Source organism: Muntiacus reevesi, chromosome 5 (genome assembly GCF_963930625.1).
Source record: "Muntiacus reevesi chromosome 5, mMunRee1.1, whole genome shotgun sequence".
Taxonomy (NCBI): domain Eukaryota; kingdom Metazoa; phylum Chordata; class Mammalia; order Artiodactyla; family Cervidae; genus Muntiacus; species Muntiacus reevesi.
Genome location: NC_089253.1, coordinates 1932806 through 1950819, shown reverse-complemented (window position 1 = coordinate 1950819; position 18014 = coordinate 1932806). Strand labels below are relative to the sequence as shown.

Genomic DNA, 18014 nt, shown 5'->3' with positions numbered 1-18014 from the left:
ATTACTTTAAGTATGTCCTGCTATTCCCCTCTGGCCTGGAGGGTTTCTATTGATAGATCAGCTGTTATCCTCATGGGAATCCCTTTGTGTGTTATTTGTTGTTTCTCCCTTGCTGCTTTTAATATTTGTTCTTTGTGTTTGATCTTTGTTAATTTGATTAATATGTGTCTTGGGGTGTTTCGCCTTGGGTTTATCCTGTTTGGGACTCTCTGGGTTTCTTGGACTTGGGTGGCTATTTCCTTCCCCATTTTAGGGAAGTTTTCAGCTATTATCTCCTCGAGTATTTTCTCATGGCCTTTCTTTTTGTCATTTTCTTCTGGGACTCCTATGATTCGAATGTTGGGGCATTTCACATTGTCCCAGAGGTCCCTGAGGTTGTCCTTATTTCTTCTGATCCTTTTTTCTTTTTTCCTCTCTGCTTCATTTATTTCCACCATTTTATCTTCTACCTCACTTATCCTATCTTCTGTCTCCATTATTCTACTCTTGGTTCCCTGCAGAGTGTTTTTGATCTCATTTATTGCATCATTCATTTTTAATTGACTCTTTTTTATTTCTTCTAGGTCTTTATTAAACATTTCTTGCATCTTCTCAATCTTTGTCTCCAGGCTATTTATCTGTAGCTCCATTTTGTTTTCAAGATTTTGGATCATTTTTACTATCATTATTCTAAATTCTTTTTCAGGTAGATTCCCTATCTCGTCCTCTTTTGTTTGACTTGGTGGGCATTTTTCATGTTCCTTTACCTGCTGGATATCTCTCTGCCTTTTCATCTTGTTTAGATTGCTGTGTCTGGAGTGGGCTTTCTGTATTCTGGAGGTCTGTGGTTCCTTTTTATTGTGGAGGTTTCTCCCAGTGGGTGGGGTTGGACGATTGGCTTGTCAAGGTTTCCTGGTTAGGGAAGCTTGCGTCGGTGTTCTGGTGTGTGGAACTGAATTTCTTCTCTCCGGAGTGCACTGGAGTGTCCAGTAGTGAGTTTTGAGATTGGTCTATGGGTTTGGTGTGACTTTGGGCAGCCTGTATGTTGACGCTCAGGGCTGTGTTCCTGTGTTGCTGGAGAATTTGCCTGGTATGTCTTGCTCTGGAACTTATTGGCTCTTGGGTGGTGATTGGTTTCAGTGTAGGTATGGAGGCTTTTGGATGGTCTCTTATTACTTAATGTTCCGTATAGTCAGGAGTTCTCTGGTGTTCTCAGGCTTTGGGCTTAAGTCTCCTGCCTCTGGATTTCAGTTTTATTCTTCCTGTAGTCTCAAGACTTCTCCAACTATACAGCACTGATAATAAAACTTCTAGGTTAATCGTGAAGATTCTCCCCCATGAGGGACACCCAGAGAGGTTCACAGAGTTACATGAAAAAGAGGAGAGGGAGGAGGGAGATAGAAATGAGTAGGAGGAGAAAGGGGGACTCAAGAGGAGAGAGACAGATCTACACAGTTGTCTGTTCCCAAAGTGTTCTCCATAGTCCAGACACCCACAGAGATTCACAGAATTGGATTGGGAAGAGAAGGGGAAAGGAGGAAATAGAGGTGATCTGAGGTAGAAAACGGAGAGTCAAAAGTGGGAGAGAGTAATCAACACACTCCTGAATAAAAATGGGAACTGAATATTGGATTCTTAAATGTCCAAAATTTATATCACATACTGAAAAACAAAGATTAAAAATCTAGAGTAGAGGTTAGACTCTTAAAAATACAATATTAAAAACAAAAACACAAAAAATTTTAGAAATATATATGAAGTTCAGTTTAAAAATAGGGCTTTTTTTTTTTTGCAAGGTTATAGTGAAATGAAAATGAAAATTAAGGAGTAGTAGAGGAGTAATAGAGGACTTTAAAAGAAAATAAGAGAAAAAAAAGAAAAAAAGAAAAAAAACAAGCAAAAAATTTTTTCCTAATTAAAAAAATCATAAAAATATGTGAAAATGAAAGTTAAGGAGTAATGGGGGAGTAATAGGGAATTTTAAAAGAAAATAAAAGAGAAAAAATAAAAAAGAAAAGAAAAAAAAATTTTTTAATTAAAAAAAAAGGTAAAAATATATCTAGGAATTTCTCTGGAGCTGTTGTGGTCAGTGTGGGTTCGGTTCAGTTTCAGATAGCTCCTCGTTCCAGCTTACACTTCTTGATATCTGTAGGCCCCTTCCGGTGTAGTCGGGGTTATCTACAGGGATTTTAATCTGTTGCACCAGTCCCTTCTGAAGCGGTTCCCTTTGTTTATTTGGCTTCTGTTTGCCTGTCTCTTCAGTGCCTAATTTCCGCCCTGACACAGGCGGGCGGAGGTGGTCTCTTGTTCAGGTTGCTAGTTCCGTCGTGTTGCGGGGAGGGAGGGGCGCTATTTTCCCCGTCTACGCTGCTCACTATATGGAGCAGGCCCTGCGTTACATGCGGTTCCAGTTTTCGGGTACTCCACAAAAGTGCGGACTCGGTTGCGCCTGCGTTTTGTGCCTTCCCTGACCCGAGCAGCTCAGGCAGCCAGGAGCTTGACGGGCGCACTCTCCCCGGGTGTGGCGAGCCTTCTCCCCTCCGCGTCCCCAGCCCCAGTCCCCACTGGCGCCAGTCGGGTGCCTGCGCCCTGTGTTTAGCCGCGACCCTCCTGGTGGATGTCGACCATCCAGAATCTCAAGAAGTCTTTGGTTAGAAACTGGAGGCCTGTTTGCAGTGTGGTAGGGGATGCCGTCTTTGGGGCTGAGTTTGCCCCTTTCCCCTCCCCCCTGCCTCCTGCCTCAGGCGGGGCTGGGCCAGTCCGCAGCCGGCTAGCTCCTCTGGACTTGCTCAGACCCTTTGTTCTGCAAACGGCCGGCAGTGTGCTCCGGCCGGTTAATTTTCTCTCTCTCTTTTGCTGTCCCACAGTTTAAGCTGGTATCTCACAAATGCTCCCTCCGATTGCCCTCAGGGCATTCAGGCCTGGTCCTTACTCTCAGCAATGCCGCCCGCTCCTCTCTGTTCCGCCCCCACTTCCTGGTGGCGGATGCTGGCATCTGGGGTATTTTTCTGCTGGGAGTTGCTTTTAGGCACGTAATCTGTGGGTTTTATTTATTTTTCCTCCCAGTTAGGTTGCCCTCCAAGATTCGAAAACTTGCCCTAGACCCACCAGTGTGAGGGTTTCCTGGTGTTTGGAAACTTCCTCTATTAAGACTCCCTTCCCTGGACGGGTCTCCGTCCCTAGCTCTTTTGTCTCTCTTTTTATCTTTTATATTTTGTCCTACCTCCTTTCAAAGACAATGGGCTGCTTTTCTGGGCGCCTGATGTCCTCGGCTAGCGATCAGAAGTTGTTTTGTGAAGTTTGCTCTGCGTTCAATTGTTCTTTCGATGAATTTGTAGGGGAGAAAGTGGTCTCCCTGTCCTATTCCTCCGCCATCTTGGCTCCTCCCCTCAAGTATTTTTTAAATAAAGAAGTTGAGCCTGGAGAGAGGTATGACCTTGCTTTCATCAGTCAGAATTTTAGAGATTATCTAGCTGTTAGGGGCTAAAATTTTTCCCCCTACTCAAATTCATATGTTGAGCCCCTAGACACCAGAAAAAAGACCTTGTGAACAAATAGCAAGAAACTTCCATTTGCAAGCCAAGGGAGGAGGTTTCTGGAGAAGCCAAGCCTGTCAATCACTTATCTTGGACTGCTACCTAGCAGAACTGCAAAAAAAACTAATATCTGTTGCTTAAGCCACCTAGTCAGTGGTATTTTGTTATGGCAGCCCTCCCAAGCTAATAGACTAGCCCAAGGGTTATTCATATCAGGTGTTTATTAATAAATATAACTTTAGGTCCTGTGCTCCATTCCATGTAAAAATAAAAAAATAAAATTTTATGTGGGGAATCGGATGTATGTGTGTGCTCAGTCATGTCCAACTCTTTCTCTGACCCCATGGACTGTAGCCCACCAGGCTCCTCTGTCCATGGGATTCTCCAGGCAAGAATACTGGAGTGGGTTGCCATTACCTCCTCCAGGGGATCTTCTCGACCCAGGGATCAAACCCAATCTTATGCACTGGCAGGTGGGTTGTTTACCACTGCACCACCTGGAAAGTCAGGGAAGGGGCTCAAAAGCTGGAATTTAAGCAAGCACCCTCTCAAAAATAAATAAATAATCCAATAATTGTCAAATTTTTCAGCTGCACTGAAATTTGAAAACCGCTACAATTAAGATCAACCTGCTCATTTGACTGATCCCAAGAGGCAGATTGAGGAGCAGGACCCTCCAGCCAGGTCTCCCGATGCTGAGTTCGCTGCCCTGCACTCTGCCCCGGCCAGGCCTGGGAGGTGCACTGCTGAGAGTTAAATTCCAGACTCAGCAGAGACCTCTGGGCAGGGCTCACCAGGCAGTTGGCAGGAGTGGCTCCAACTCTCTGTCCCCCTGGAGCTGAGACTGAGGGTGCGTGGGTGCGGTGGGTAATGAGATCAACAGAAAGCAGCGTGAGCGGGTCCTTACCTCAAAGTCATGCCCTGTGCTAACCCTGCAGTCACATGGACGCTTAGTAATTCTGGAATGGGGTTCCATTATAGCCTCTCCACATTTCTGGCTATAGCTAAAACCTACTCCTTTTTTCCTCTTGGCAAAGAAAAATACTGACCACTATTGTTTATAATAACCTGCCCTATAATGAAAGGCACTGACTGGTAAATTCCCATTTTTTTCCCCTGAGCAAATAGCCATCTTTAACCTTTCAGCAGAGCTCACTTTTTATAAGAATCTTTTATCAATTTGTTTGTTTTTATAGTCTTTCAAATGCTTCCTATACTTGGAGACCCCAAACTAGCTAAAATAAAAATGGAATCCATGACGACTGAATAATTAAGTCAATAATGAAGAAACAATTCTCCTTTTTATTCCTCCTTTCTTCTAGGCCATGTTTGTGGCTTAAGAAAAAAAATCTATAAGAACAAAAGAGAACCCATGCATTTACTCACAGAAGATTCATTATGCAAAATGTTAACTTGTGAGAAATAAATGCTTCACTCTTAACACATAATTACCAGTTTGCACTGACCTGGTCTCTTAGGGCCTTATGCAGTTCTTTAGATGCCATGTTCATTTCCTACCTTCAGATCGCCTTGTCTTTTACCTCAAACTTGTTTTGAGCACCTTTTATTATAAAGCAGTTTTTCTTTCTTTTAAATAATGAGAAAGTTGTTGTCATGGGAAACCAGAGTTCTGCTATTTACTTAGCTGGAGCAGAGGCTCCCAGGCAGGGAGGGAGGGGATCTTTGGGGACAGGAGTAGATCCCAGGCACGTTAAAGCAGCTATGCAAACAAGCAAGGGCCTGAATCCAATCAGACTGACCTATAGTTAAGAATTTACCAAAACACGATTAGCTCCTGTCACTCTCCTGCTCCAACAGGTGTGTATGTAGGTATGTGCATGTATTACACATACATTAGTGGAGTTTAACATGGATCTTGGTATAGATAAGTGTTAAATACATGGTAGTAATTAATTATGAGCAGAGAAAGAGGAGGAGGAAGAGGAGAGGGAAAGGACAACATTTTCCAGGCAGGCAGAGTATACCTTCAAAGATACTGGAAAATTTTGTTAGTGGACATATCTGTAAGGGAGAAAATGACACTGAGTTGGGTGAGACTTGAAGGGTACATCCATCTAAATGCCTGACCCCTAGGATCAGGAAAACTGAGACTTAATGTAATCAGGCAGTCCCTCAAGCATCAATTCTAGTCACAAAGAGCTGGCTGGCTGGATCTGTTATTAGCATCACTGTGACAGGATCCGGGTCATAGACTCTCAGAGTTGGAAAGGCCTTTAGAAATCACTGCATGTAGTATTCCACCCAGATATAATAAAGAGTACTACTTCATAAGACTGTCCTGAGAGCTAGTGGGTTAATATTTGCAAAGCAAGTGGAATAGAGTCTGACACGTAGTAAGGCCTCTGTGAGTGTCAGTTAAGTAAATAAACCCCCCTTGTTGAGAGCCAAGTACAGCACCAGTCAAGGTGCCGTTCACAAATCCTGTCATTCGACCCTCTGCCCAGCCGCTAGTCCATGTCATACAGAAGGAAACTCAGCAAGACCAAGTGACTCTTCAACGCGCAGGAAGTGGTGCTGCTGGGATTCCAACTGTGTGACTTCAAAGTCCCAGGTGGCACTGGTGGGAAAGAACCTGCCTGTCAATGCAGGACGTGGGTTCGATCCCTGGGTCAGGAAGATCACCTGGAGGAGGGCATGGCAACCCACTCCAGTGTTCTCGCCAGAATCCCACGGACAGACGAGCCTGGTGGCCTACAGTCCATGGGGTCACATAGGGTCAGACTGAACGACTAACACTTTCACTTTCCAGCTACATGAGGACAGCTATCAGGAGAGAAAATAAATCGAAGCCTGAAAATCACTCATCAAACCAGTTTTGCTGCATTGTTGTTTAGACGACTAATCTGGGGGGTGGGTCTCAAAACTGGAAGAGAAGGATCTGAATGCCAGACCCCGTGAACTTCGGTGTTTGCTTTCCAGAGACTCGGAGTTTCTGCAGCTGGTGAGATCTGTGGGCAGTTACCGCTGGACGCTTGCGGGTGTGATGCAATAGGGCAGGGGGAGGGGCTGCTAAGGAGCTGGTTCCCGCGGAGTTTCATCCCCCACAGGCTTTATGAAAGCGCGTCCTCAGCCGCCCAAGGGGCGACCGGCGCTGTTGCGTGGTGTCCAGTAGGGGTCAGCAGAGAGGACCAGCAGGCCAGTAGGCCAGCGCTGTGTGTGTGTGTGAGTGTGTGTGTGTGTGTGTCTGTGTGTCTGTGTCTGTGTCTGTGTCTGTGTGTCTGTGTGCGCGCACATGCGCGTGTGCGTCCAGTAGGGGTCAGCAGAGAGGACCAGCAGGCCAGTAGGCAAGCGCTGTGTGTGTGTGTGTGTGTGTCTGTGTGTGTGTGTGTGTGTGTCTGTGTGTGTGTGTGTCTGTGTGTGTGTGCGCGCCCAGGCCAGGACTCTGTCGCTCAGTCGTGTCTAAATCTTTTCTCACCCCATGGACTAGCCCACCAGGCTCCTCTGTCCATGGGACTCTCCAGGCAAGAATACTGGAGTGGGTTACCATTTCCTCCTCCAGGGAATCTTTCCGACCCAGGGAATGAACCTGCGTCTCACACACTGGAAGGCAAATTCTTTACCACTGAGCCACCAGGGAAGCCCTAGGCAAGACTGAGGACACTCAAAAAAATGAGAGGAAATGTGATTGGGCTGGCTGCCAGTAAGCTAGAGGTTACAAACCAGAGCTCTGGAACCTGACAGAGTGAATCCCAAACAGCTCTAGCACCTAAATAACCATATTTAGGTTCTCTCTCCTCCACTTTCCTCCTCTATAAAAGTAGAATAAGAACGACTTCTATTTACAACCTGGTTAAAACAATTTACTGAGATAAATATACTTCAGGTATTTAGAAAAGTGCCTGGCATTCCATAAATACTCAATAAATATTAGTTGTAAGTAACTGAGAGTTTCTCAATACATAAAATTCTAACAGAGTCTTTGGGCAGCTATTATTAGCCCTCTTTGATAGCTGGCAAAGTAATGCTCAAAATTCTCCAAGCTAGGCTTCAACAGTAAGTGAACCATAAACTTCCAGATGTTCAAGCTGGATTTAGAAAAGGTAGAGGAACCAGAGATCAAATTGCCAATATCTATCAGATTATAGAAAAAGCAACAGCATTCCAAACAATCATCTACTTCTGCTTTATTGACTATGCCAAAGCCTTTGACTGTGTGGATCACAGCAAACTGTGGAAAATTCTTCAAGATATTGGAATACCAGACCACCTCACCTGCCTCCTGAGAAATCTGTATGCAGGTCAAGAAGCAACAGTTAGAACTGGACATGGGACAAGACTGGCTCCAAATAGGAAAAGGAGTATGTTAAGGCTGTATATTGTCACCCTGCTTATTTAACTTACATGCAGAATGCATCAAGAGAAATGCTGAACTGGATGAAGCACAAGCTGGAATCAAGATTGCTGGGAGAAATATCAATAACCTCAGATATGCAGATGACATCACCCTTATGGCAGACAGTGAAGAGAAACTAAAGAGCCTCTTGATGAAGGTGAAAGAGGAGAGTGAAAAGCCTGACTTAAAACTCAACATTCAAAAAGCTAAGATCATGGCATCTGGTCCCATCACTTCATGGCAAATAGATGGGGAAACACAGAAACAGTGAGAGACTTTATTTTCTTGGGCTCCAAAATCACTGCCAATGGTGACTGCAGCCATGAAATTAAAAGACGCTTGCTCCTTGGAAGAAAAGCTATGATAAACCTAGAAGCATATTAAAAAGCAGAGATATTACTTTGCTAACAAAGGTCTGTCTAGTCAAAGCTATGGTTTCCCCAGTAGCCATGTATGGATGTGAAAGTTGAACCATAAAGAAGTCTGAGCACCAAAGAATTGATGCTTTTGAATTGTGGTGTTGGAAAAGACTCTTGATAGTCCCTTGGAGAGCAAGGAGATCAAACCAATTAATCCTAACAGAAATCAACCCTGAATATTCATTGGAAGGACTGATGCTGAAGCTGAAACTCCAATACTTTGGCCACCTCATGCAAGAACTGACTCATTGGAAAAGACTCTGATGCTGGGAAAGACTGAGGGCAGGAGGAGAAAGGGAGGACAGAAGACAAGATAGTTGGATGGCATCACTGACTCAATGGACATGAGTTTGAGTAAACTCCTGGAGTTGGTGATGGACAGGGAAGTCTGGCGTGCTGTAGTCCATGGGATCGCAAGGAGTCAGACACACCTGAGCGACTGAACTGAACTGAATGTACATAATGTCAACACTATACATACAGTGAACCTGTTGACTTAGAAAGTAAAGAATCTGTCTGCAATGCAGAAGACCAAGGTTCAATCACTGGGTCAAGAAGACCCCCTAGAGAAGGAAACAGCTACCCACTCCGGTAATCTTGCCTGGAGAATTCCACGGACAGTGGAGCCTGGCCCACTGGGGTCGAAAAAAAGTCAGACCCAACTGAGCAACTGAACAACGTAGCTGAAGAAACAAAGGTTTAGAAAATTATGTAACTTGCCCAAGGTCACTGAGCTATAGGCTGAGGAGTACAGATTTGATGTCTCCAAGGCCCTCTTTTCACCTACATTTACAATCAACAGGAAAGCTCACAGCCCAGGACAGTCAGCTCCAGCAGGTCAAGGGGTTGAGTAGTGAAGAAGACAGAGAAACGGAAAGGGACGAGCATAACATGGGGATGAAACCAGGGATTTCAGTGACTAGAAGCCCAATTTAAAACCTAGTTAACAGAAGGCAAGTTCAATGGCTTAGAGTAAACCAACACAAAAGGGTTGACTGGAGAGTGTGCTGTGCAGGTGACCAGTACCTTGGTCCAGAAAGAAAGCCCCTCAAGCCTCCAACTTCCTAACGCCTTCATCCAGATGGGATGTGGCCCCCAGGGATTCTGTCTCTGGGTCCCAGTACCCTCACCCCTTTAATATAAAGGTCCTTTAATAAGGTACTGAAAGGAATCAGAATATGACACCCTAAAATGTGCCACTTTGGCATAGAGATTATTTCTGAGTTAAGCAAGTTAAGAAGTGGCAAATTCAGAAAGAGTTCTTTGCCCTCATCCTACCTGCCTGAAAGCTGACTAAAAAGTTTCCTTTGTGAACATTTTCTCCTTCCTCTCTTCCACATCAGGAGAACAGCCAGGAGGAGACAGAAAGTCAGCCCCAAGATGGGTCTGCACAAACAAGTCTTGCTAAAATAGCACCCATCTTCCATTAGTTTTCCCCAGTTTCCCATGTGGCTCAGCTGGTAAAGAATCTGTCTGCAATGCAGGAGACCTGGGTTCAATTTCTGGGTTGGAAATATCCTTTAGGGAAGGGAAAGGCTACCCACTCCAGTATTCTGGCCTGGAGAATTCCATGGACTGTATAGTCCATGGGGTCACAGAGTCAGACACGACTGAGCGAATTTCACTTTCAAATATTTATCTTTCCACAATTTATTGCCCTTGTCTTGTCATTTTTCTATGAATATATTGCCCTTTGATACAATAGTGTATAAGCCCCCAGGTTTAACTGCCTCTTTGGGTCTTCATTTTTCTGTGAAGGTCTCTGTGAATGTAAAAAATAAAATATTACCATCAAATAAAATTTGTGTGTGACTTTTCTCCTTTTAATCTGTCTTTTTTTGAATGTTATTTATTGTGGTAAAAGTCACATAATAGAAAACACACTATTTGACTGCACAGTTCAGTGGCGCTAAGTACATTTGCATTCTTGTGCAATTCTCACCTTCATTCATCTGCTGAATTTTTCATTTTTCTAAACAGAAATTTTGTCCCCACAAATCACTAAGTCCCCCTCCCCCCACTCCCACCCCAACCCCCAAAGCCCTGGCATCTGCTGATGTCCTTTCTGACTTTATGAATTTGACTATTCGTTTAAGTGGAATCAAACAGTATTTGTCTGCACCTAGTGTATGCTGAAATGCATTTTTCAGTTCAGTTGCTCAGTCATGTCTGACTCTTTGTGACCCCATGAACTGTAGCACGCCAGGTCTTCCTGTCCATCACCAACTCCCAGAGCTTGCTCAAACTCATGTCCATCAAGTTGATTATGGCATCCAACCATCTCATCCATTTCACAGTTTATGTACTGTTGAAGCCTGGCTTGGGGGATTTTGAGCATTACTTTGCTAGCGTGTGAGATTAGTGCAATTGTACAGTAGTTTGAACATTCTTTGGTATTGCTTTTCTTTGGGATTGGAATGAAAACTGACCTTTTCCAGTTCTGTGGCCAATGCTGAGTTTTCCAAATTTGCTGGCATATTGAGTGCAGAACTTTCACAGCATCATCTTTTAGGATTTGAAATAGGTCAACTGGAATTCTGTCACTTCCACCAACTTTTTTCATAGTGATGTTTCCTAAGGCCCACTTGACTTCACATTCCAGGATGTCTGGCTCTAGATAATCACACCATCATGGTTATCTGGGTCATGAAGATCTTTTTTGTACAGTTCTTCTGTGTATTCTTGCCACCTCTTCTTAATATCTTCTGCTTTTGTTAGGTCCATACCATTTCTGTCTTTATTGTGCCCATCTTTGCATGAAATGTTCCCTTGGTATCTCTAATTTCTTGATGAGATCTCTAGTCTTTCCCATTCTATTGGTTTCCTCTATTTCTTTGCATTGATCACTGAGGAAGACTTTCTTATCTTTCCTTGCTAATCTTTGGAACTCTGTGTTGAAACGGGTATATCTTTCCTTTTCTCCTTTGCCTTTAGCTTCTCTTCTTTTCTCAGCTATTTGTAAGGTCTCCTCAGACAACCATTTTGCTTTTTTGCATTTCTTTTTCTTGGGAATAGTCTTGATCATTGCCTCCTGTAGAATGTCATGAATCTCCATACACAGTTCTTCAGGCACTCTGTCTATCAGATCTAAACCCTTGAATCTATTTGTCACTTCCACTGTATAATTGTAAGGGATTTGATTTAGGTCATACCTGAATGGTCTAGTGGTTTTCCCTACTTTCTTCAATTTGAGTCTGAATCTGGCAATAAGGAGTTCATGATCTGAGCCACAGTCAGCTTCCAGTCTTGTTTTTGCTGACTGTATGGAGCTTCTCCATCTTTAGCTGCAAAAAATATAATCAATCTGATTTCAGTGTTGAGAATTTGGTGATGTTCATGTGTGGAGTCTTCTCTTTTGTTGTTGGAAGAGGGTGTTTGCTATGACCAGTATATTCTCTTGGCAAAACTCTGTTAGCCTTTGCCCTGCTTCATTCTGTACTCCAAGGCCAAATTTGCTTGTTACTCCAGGCATCTCTTGACCTCCTACTTTTGCATTCCAGTCCCCTATAATGAAAAGGACATCTTTTTTGGATGTTAGTTCTAGAAGGTCTTGTAGGTCTTCATAGAACTGTTCAACTTCAGCTTCTTCAGCGTTACAGGTTGGGGCATAGACATGGGTTACTGTAATACTGAATTGTTTGCCTTGGAAATGAACAGAGATCATTTTCTTGTTTTTGAGATTGCATCCAAGTACTGCATTTCAGATTCTTTTGTTAACTATGAGGGCAACTCCATTTCTTCTAAGGGATTCTTGCCCACAGTAGTAGATATAATGGTGATCTGAGTTAAATTCACCCATTCCAGTCCATCTTAGTTCACTGATTCTTAAAATGTCGATGTTCACTCTTGCCATCTCCTGTTTGACCACTTCCAATTTGCCTTGATTCATGGATCTAACATTCCAGGTTTCTATTCAATAATTGCTCTTTACAGCATCAGACTTTACTTCCATCACCAGTCACAGCCACAACTGGGTATTATTTTCGCTTTGGCTCCATCTCTTCATTCTTTCTGGAGTTATTTCTCCACTGATCTGCAATAGCATATAGGGCACCTACCGACCTGGGGAGTTGATCTTTCTGTGTCGTATCCTTTTGCCTTTTCATACTGTTCATGGGGTTCTCAAGGCAAGAATACTGAAGTGGTTTGCCATTCCCTTCTCCAGTGGACCACGTTTTGTCAGAAGTGCATTTTTAAGATGAATGTAATATATGTCCTACAAATAGATTGCACCTTTTTCCCACCTCCCCCCCCTCCCGTGGTATACAACAGGTTCTCATTAGTTACTTATTTAATGCATGTGCTAAGTCGCTTCAGTCATGTCTGACTCTTTGTGACCCTATGGACCATAACCTGCCAGGCTCTTCTGTCCATGGGATTCTCCAGGCAAGAATACTGGAGTGAGTTGCCATGTCCTCCTCCAGGGGATCTTCCTGACCCATGGATCGAACCCGCATCTCTTAAATCTCCTATCTTGGCAGGCAGGTTCTTTACCACTAGTGCCATCTGGAAAGCCCATTTTAAACATAGTTGTGTATATATGTATATCAATCCTGGTTTCCAAATTTATACACCACCACCCCACCCACCCCCACCCCCCGGTTTTCTCCACTTGTCCATTAATCTGTCTTTTGTCAGTTTAATCCTCAGGCTCCAAACACATATAAGAGAGTAGAGAAAGAGGTTTCTTTAAATATCCTACAGTTCAAAGTCTTTTATTCTGCAGTCTGAGAAAATATAAAGGCAGATATCCTGGGGAAGGCAATAAAATTATTTTTGATATTTTCTAAGATGCTTTAATACCAGCAGATAGTGAGTGCTCAATAAATAAATGAGGAAATTAATAATGAGAATAAATAAATGAGGAAATTAAAAGATGTTACAAGAAAGGCAAGCCGTGAAAGCAAAGAAAATCAAGTGAGCCCATTTCACAGTTTTATTGAATCAGTTTTGTCACAGTTTCTTTTGGCTGTGTGTTTGAGTTGTCTCTGGCTTCCAGTTGTTTAGGAGAAGAAAGTGAGATACTCCAAGAAGAAATTAGCAGGACAGTTGGGGGCGGAGGCTGCGCCCTGCACAGACAGAGGACAGGAGACCACACTTTCTCATCCTCTGTCAGGAGACCTCCCCGCGACACTGCGCAGAAAGGCCCCCCTGGAGGTCAGACAGGAAGGGGGTGCCCTGGGCGGCGGCGGTGCAGGGGCAGCGGGCGGGCCGCGGGCAGAGCCCTGCGGCGAAGCTGCGCTGTCCTTCCCGATGGAAGGTCTGGGGACACCGCTCTCTCCCTCGTGTCGTTGATAGTTTGGGCGGTAAGGAGAAGGCGGACAGGGTCAAACCTTTCCGCGGGACATTGCCAGGGGAATAAAAAACGCCATCTGGGGAGTCTGTACCCTCTCAAAACTGGATGCTCGAAATCAGCAAAAGAGAGAAGCAGCTTCGGAGAAGGGCGAGCGTGTCCTGGCTTAGCTCGGGAAGCAGGGGGTGAGCCACATGCTGTTGGCAGAGATTTTCGGTGCTGCGCTTGGAAGGGTGGAGTCGTCTGGTTCCGGCTCCTCTTATTTTATGAAGTGTTTATTCCTGTCCTTCAGTCAGTAACAACATCTCAGATTGGTGATCTGGGTGATCCATATCGGTGATCCGTCACTACCCCAGGATGTCTGCTGGTGGCTGGGGTTCTTCCTCACAAGTTTTTGATGCTGTCTGGGTGCTCCCGCTCTCTGTGTTCAGCAAAGTCCTCAGTGCGATTTGGTTTCAGGACACAGCTGACCTGGCACTTGAGCTATTGCCGAGGAGGCCTCCCCCGTTCCCTGGCATTGCTGACACGCTCTTCAACCTCTTGCTTGAGGCCCTCTTCCTCGTGCAGAAATCAAAATGCGCCTGTGGCTGTCAGACATAGAAAGGAACTGGCCTGCCACTCTGGATTGGTTTGCCCGGCTTTCCTCACAAGGCAGTCCTCCCGCCTTGTCAGTGGATCCTCTTCTCTGTCCTCTTTCCTTTATTCATCATCCCTGAAGCAAAGACCCGGCAAAACATAGCTTCTCCAGGTGCGCCTCTTCTCCTTGGTTTTCTTAAACAACAGCCTCTTCCATAAGACGGTCTCCCTGCGAGCGGCCCTGAGCAGCTCCACTTCTGTGGAATAACTCCCCTCTCCGCACCATCTCCTGCCAAACTGAAGGCTGCTGCAGGCCGTGGTGGGTACACCCGCCACCCGGAGGGGCCGGCTGGGCTGGAAGGCCGCCTGGCACCCCTTTCCCGTCTCCTCTCCACCCCTTCCAGGGAAGGCAGGGCCCGCCTGCCAAGAGCCCTGCCCGCATCCCCTTCTCTCTGAGGAATCTGGATTTTTGTCTCTGGTGCATGTAAGGCAGAATCTTCCTGACACCAGTATGGATTTTAAACACCAGTGAGTCTGAAAGGACCACAGGTTTTTCTGCAGCTCTTTTCTAGCGTTCGCCAGCCTTGTGCCTGGACTGACTTGAACACCCTTTCTCCCTGGGCCATTTCCCCTCCCACTTCCCCTGCCTGCCTCCCACCACCTTCCCGCCACCCTTGGATGAATGGACTTCTGTAATTGTCGCTGTTGCATTCTGTGGACCTGTTATTGTTACTCTTCTGTGAAGCACATATGTTGGGTGCGGGCGGGTCGGGAAGCTCCGCTGCCCCTGGTCACTCCCTTTAGAGGCATCTACATTTAAAGTTCCCCAAAGTTAGGGAGGTACCAATTTCAGAGAAGTGCCATTGCAACACAGAATGCTCAGAGAAGCTGAGCTTTTAAACTCTGGAGGTCTGAACTTGACTGTTGGCCACTGCTGGCTGTGTCTGGTGTTTCAAAGGAATATTGGATGCTGCAAATAGGAACTAAAGGCGTAAACTTATTAAACCCATTAAACCTGTAAAAAAAAGGGGGGGGGCATTGCCTCATATAAGTGATGCTAACTACCCACAGGCCTCTTCACTACACCTGATCTTGGCTAAGATGTGCACACATGGGAGGAGCCTGAGACATACCAAATGTGGACTCAGAACCAGGCAAATCAAATGACTGGCCAAAGGAAACCTGGAAGAAACACCCGATATGAGTGATTTAAAGTACCACAAGGGCACAGCTGTCTCTGTCTGAGTCAGCCTGTGTGTCCACCCACATGAGTTATACTCCTTTTCCTCCTCATAAACACTGTACTTGTTTCACTACTTTTTGTCTTTGTAGGAATTCTTTTTCTGCAAAGATGAAGCACCAGGCCTTTTCACTGACCACCAATCTAGGGGCTGGATTTGGAGCTCTCACTGCCATGACGCGCCCTCAGTCTGGCGGGGAATCAAAACTCTGCTTCAAATCACTGCAGACCAAGGCTGCCGGAGATCAAAGACAATGATCACAAAGAAGTGGTGCACTTGTTTAGGATTATTTAACAGTAATACAAATGTTGGCATATATGTGTGTCTCCAGATATTTTTGGAACTAATTGGTAAGGGATAGTTTTAATAGAGTGCATAGATTGAATAACCTTACAATATTTTGAGGCTAAATAAATGTCTGAGATATTAGCTGAACACAACTGAATACATAAACAAAACCCAACTTTGAAAGAGAGTGTTCAAGCAGAGTAAGCTTTGCCTTAGAACATGGTTCAGACTGGTTTTCTGTGTCTGTTGGGTTGGTGCATTATTTTGGTGCAGCCGAAGAGTTTACCCTGAGCCTGATGCTCTGGGTGGGGGTCTCCTCCTGTTTTACTGTTTTCTTCCTTTTTTTTCCTCCTCTGTCGCTTTTCCCTTTTATTCTATTAAATCTATAACATTGCCCCAAATGGTTTTTCTCCATTTACGTACACAAGATCTGTGCCAATGACAGAGCATTCATTTACTTACAATTAAACTTTCCCCCAAAGAAATGCTTTGGGCTGTGATTTGGCTCTTAAGGCTCCCTCATAGCTCTTCATTTCCCTTTCATCCAGGAAACATTTCCCCGGGTCGCATTTGGATCCTAAACTTGTTGCTAGATCTGTGTAAGTGGTTTAAGATCAATCGGAACCTGCCTTCCTTCAGGGATCTAAGACTCTTTTGCCACCAGGAAACATGGGCGTGCAGGCCCTGCTTCTCCCATACTTTCTGGGTCAGGCCACTCTGAACAAAGTCACTCAGAAAATTTGCAGAGGGGAGGAAACCATTATTTGAACGTTTTAGAAACTTTGTGGTTTTTGGAAGCCCTGAGCCAATGGAAACTCTTGGCTGTTTTATCTGAGGATGTTTGCTGATGACAGCGCAAGCAGGATGCAGGGACCTGGGGAAAGGCAGCCATACCAGCCACCTCTGCCCAGGACCTCAAGTTACTTCTTCCTGGGTCTAGGAACACAATCACACCCTCCCTGAGGGCATCCTAATCCCCAGGATTATAATGTGTGCTCCCTTCCAGGGAAAAAGGCCTTTGCAGATGGGGTTGAGTTAAGGGTTCTCACAGGAAGGAGGCAGGGGAGGCTCAGAGGCAGAGAAGGAGCTGTGAAGACAGAAGCAGAGGCTGCAGGGATGTGCTTCAAAGAACGAGGAAGAGGCCACCAGCAGAGGAACGCTGGCGGCCTCCAGGGGCTGGAGAGGCAGGGAACAGATCCTCCCCTGCAGCCTCCGGGAGGAGCACAGCACTACCCACACCTTGGTGTTAGCCCAGGGAGACGCATTTTGGACTTCGGACCTCCAGAACTTGAAGATGATCGATTTGTGTTGCTTAAAGCCACCAGCTTTGAGGAGCTCTGTTTGTCCATCTGTTCTTTCAGCTGCTACAGCAGCACTGGGGACAGAGGCAGTGAAGTGGCAACAGGAGGAGGAAAAGCACAGCGGTTAAGACCTCTGGGCCTCACGCCTGACGCCCGTCCGTCCCAGATTTCAGATGCTCCCTTCCAGCCTCCAGGTGGGGCCGATGCCACTTACCTGGCGGCAGAGAGAAGCAGAGGGCTGTGCTCAGCGTCTGCCAGCTGCTCTCAGTCCCCCGCAGTGTCCACCACTGTGCTCAGCCGCCACCAGCCGCGGATTCCACGTCGAGGATTTTGGCATCGACAGCCTAGGCAGCGTGCTCGCAGGACTACTAGAGCTGGCCAGCCAGTCTGCCCAGGACAGTCGTGATAAACAAAGATGTCCTCTACGGCGGGACGGGGAGAGAGGAGGGGATAGCTTTGAGGTGAATCTACCTGCCGCCCATTCTAGGCGCCCAGGCCACGGCAGGCGGCAGTCACACGCAGTGTCAGGCTGGCCCGTGACCAGCACTGCAGGAGAGGAAAGGCCTGGTTCCTCCGCTGTGTGGCCAGCGTTGCCCAGTGCAGCTTGGGGGTGGGGGGTGGGGAGGATCTCAACTCAGGCTCACAGTGCAATTGCTGGGGAGCCTCAATGACCCCACACCCAGCCCAGGGACTCCCCCTCACCAAGGCTGGGGGGGCCTCTGGCACCAGAAATTTTTTCTGAGTTCCCAGATGGTTCTCGAGTAGGATAACTTGGGAAGCGCCCCCATCAGAGCCTTCCTAGATCCTGTGTGTCAGCCTCTATCCCTGGACCTTGAGGGGGAGCAGGGGAGCCAGCCCACCGAGAACCCTGACCAGACAGAACCAAACAAGCGGCGCCAGCTTCAAGTAGGCAGTAGACTGCAAGGCTAGGGTCACCTTCTCCAAATCAGGGAGGGATCTCCGACCCCACAAACAGGCAGACTGAGGCACTTAGAGTAAGCTGCCACCTGCCCTCTTTCATACAGGT

The 18014-nt window shown here is 45.9% G+C and overlaps 1 pseudogene; it reads left to right on the top strand.

Moving 5' to 3' along the window:
* Positions 1-2357: 2357 nt before the first annotated feature.
* LOC136168726 (etoposide-induced protein 2.4 homolog) lies at positions 2358-17527 on the top strand (annotated as a pseudogene).
* The last annotated feature ends 487 nt before the right edge of the window (positions 17528-18014 follow it).